The sequence below is a fragment of the Pistacia vera genome, unplaced genomic scaffold (assembly GCF_008641045.1).
Source record: "Pistacia vera cultivar Batoury unplaced genomic scaffold, PisVer_v2 Contig135, whole genome shotgun sequence".
In the NCBI taxonomy this organism is placed as follows: Eukaryota; Viridiplantae; Streptophyta; class Magnoliopsida; order Sapindales; family Anacardiaceae; genus Pistacia; species Pistacia vera.
In genome coordinates this window covers 274,933-278,009 of record NW_022195412.1, presented here as the reverse complement: position 1 = coordinate 278,009, position 3,077 = coordinate 274,933, and the positions used below count along the sequence as shown (strand labels likewise).

General features: G+C 35.6%; 1 long non-coding RNA gene across 2 annotated transcripts; it reads left to right on the top strand.

Annotated features, from left to right (window-relative positions):
- LOC116122553 lies at positions 1–3,077 on the top strand. Of its 2 annotated transcripts, XR_004126915.1 has the most exons (5): positions 1–469; positions 620–715; positions 909–1,001; positions 1,298–1,397; positions 1,546–3,077. It is a non-coding gene; the product is annotated as an uncharacterized LOC116122553 (long non-coding RNA). The 2 variants fall into 2 exon arrangements; XR_004126914.1 differs by lacking the exon at positions 1,298–1,397 and having other exon boundaries at positions 1,546–3,076.

The window sequence follows — 3,077 nt, the reverse complement described above, 5'->3', positions numbered from 1 at the left end:
AATTCTTTCCACCCAAAACACCGAAGTTCGTTGTCAAAACCCCTTTTCCCCCAAATTTCGACCAAGTCAAACCTAGGGCAAGAAAAAAACTTCTGCCAAAAACCCAAATCTCCTCCACTAAATTAATCAGATCCCATAAACCCTGAATCTCCTCTACTAAATCGCCCAAGTCTCTTCCACTAAATCTCCCAAATCTCTCCCATCACTTGTTTCTTCAATTCCCGGTAGTAGCAATAAATAGTGAAGTCGTCACTTCACCACCTCCGTCACCGCAAACAACTTACATTATATCAACCTGTCTAGACTAATTTCTGGATTCAACCATGTTAATATCTCTTAGGTCTACGTCAGAAGTATGAAATGATGCTAATTTTTTTTTTCTTTGTGCTTAATTTTTTTCCCTTTCTTCCCCCAACAATACAGGCTTCCACCATGCAATGCCGCTTCAAAGCGCTATCACCTCTATCAGGTATCTTGATTGATTCTTTATCCAAGCTTTAAGTTTGCCAAAAACAACTAGCCAATGTAATAAGCCACACTAAACTTTTCATGATTAATGGGGGCGGTTTGATTTCTTATGTTAATACTGGAGACTGAATTTTCCTTTATGAAATTTTAGCTTTGGAAGTCCTACATTAAAAAGTCAATTGTACTAGTTGGACCCGCTCTTGGTGCTGCTCTAGCAATTGACTTTGCAGTGAACTATCCTGAAGCTGTAAGCGTTTCATCTTTTCAATTCATTTTCATGCCTATGTACATAAAAAGATTTTGACTTTAGACATTCTGATGTGTCAAAATTGCTGCTCTAATTCCAACTTATGTACTCACTTTTGCTTCCAGCTTTTTACCCTCAAGTACAGAGTACTTGGTCAATAATGTTTATTCTAAAAATTTATTTCCTAATACAGGTTAAAAAGATGGTTTTGATCAACCCCGGTGTTTATGCAGAAGGCACCGATAACCTTGCAAAATTACCTAAGATAGTAGCCTATGCTGGTGGGGTAAGTTTCCACATTTAACGATTAAAGTAACTTTGACATTTTGGTTTATATAGTAGAACGACGATGTCAGAAAAAACACCTATTTGCAAAGCATGTGTTACAAAAAGGAATAAGAAAAAGGTAAAATGAATGATGTTATAGAAACAGAAGCTAGGAACACCTAACTAACAGAGAGGTCTAACGGTAACATGATCTTTAAAATTAAACAAATACATAGAATATTGTACCTCCTAGTAACCATTAAACTGTTTACAATTTATCGTTTCCTCATTTAACAGTCCCCTTTCATGAATCAGATGTATAATGGTGAAGCAGGACGCTTTTTAAGAAACACTATAATTAAACTAACACCAGGAGTTGCTGGTAGACTTTGTTGTCACATTCTACATAACCAAGGTGACACTAGTTATAGGACAAAGAAGGATGCTTCTAGACCAGAAGATGATGTTGCTTTGTCATATCTCCAGCACCCTTTTTTCATTCACCATATTTAGTCATTATTAAAGTTATCTGTCTAACTATTTTATTAAACTTTATGAATCAGGTTTCTTTGTTGAAGAGCATTCCACTGTGCCTTTACGCTAATACATTAACCTTCAATGGCATCCCATTATCTAAAGGCTTAGATTGGACTAACAAAGTCAATTTTTTCTTGTCAAGACATATGATTTTTCTTTAAGGGTGCTGAGAATTTCAGTGCCAACAAGTTAAGCTAAGTCAAATACTTGGGCACATTTGAGGTTGGCTCAAACTTATTGCTTAGCTTTAAACTTGGCTCAAGTTTGATTGAGATTGAAAAAGAAAGCTCAAGGTCCATTCATGTTAGGTTGGTGAAGTATTTGAATCGATTTGAGCTCAACTTTGGGCACAGTTTATATAATGTAAGTTGTTCGCTTATAGTAGTGATTATGATTTAATCTTCATTGGATTTTATACTGCATATTGTTGTAATTTTGGTATTTTTTAAATTGGGGCAAGGCTTTATATGAGAAGCTGAAGGGTAATGGGGCAATGTAAAAGAAACTGGTTTCATGAGCCCCAACTCATTGTCAATAGCAGGCAGCACTAATGCCACAGGAACAAGAACCCAAAGGGCACAGTTGTTTGCCAATTGGTTGGCAAGTGTGAAGAACAAGAATTTAAATAAAGTGCCATACAACTCAGGGTTTGTAATTCATTGATTTCCTTACTTTTAATCTTGTTTGAATAATCTGTTTTTAAGATTTAAAAACAATGTTTGTCCTAATTGTTTATTTGCAATCTAGAGAGTTTACATTTTTGTTATTTGGTTATGATAGACCCCTAAGGTTATTGATAGACCTCCCATTAAGAAGGTGTATCAATATAAAGGGCATAAGGGTTAAAAAGGTGTGAGAGTGCATGTGTGTTAGTGGAGGGTGGTTAGGTGTTATTTGCGTGTGAAAAATCAAGTGGTTAGTGGAAGGAATTGCTGGGACTATAGTCTGTTACTTTCCTTTTGTTGTTGATAATTTTTCTTATGAATTTTCATTTCTATTGACTTAATACAACACAGATCTGTTTCCAGTTATTACGTTGCTTTCCTTTTCTGCATTGTTGCTATGGTGTTGCTAGGTTTGTGTGAAATTGTGAGGGAGTTTCTGATTTGTGGCATGGATTTGTTTGTGTTGATTGTATACTCTAGTGTGAATCTAAATATAATATGTTGTCATCATGCTGAAATCTTATTTCGTTTTTGTTTTGGGCTGATGAACTCTTGTTGGGTAATTATTCTATTGCTTCTTTGTGGTTGTTGTGTTGGGTGTTAGTCGTTGATGGGGTTTATGCAACGGAAAACAAAAATAAAATTCCCAACAACAACATTGAACCCAAGAACCTTATACCTGATTTACGTTATTTACGTATGAAATGATATTGAATATAAAATTTCTAGATTTCATACCAGCGTTTGGAGGCTCCTTCAATCAATACGAATTGTTCCCACTCTAAGATAAGAGTGAACTGTTAGTATCCATACAAAGACAAGAGGGCGATCGACTTGCGGTCTCAAGTGCTAGCAAGACACACAAGCAAAAAGGATGTAGAATTTTTCTTCAA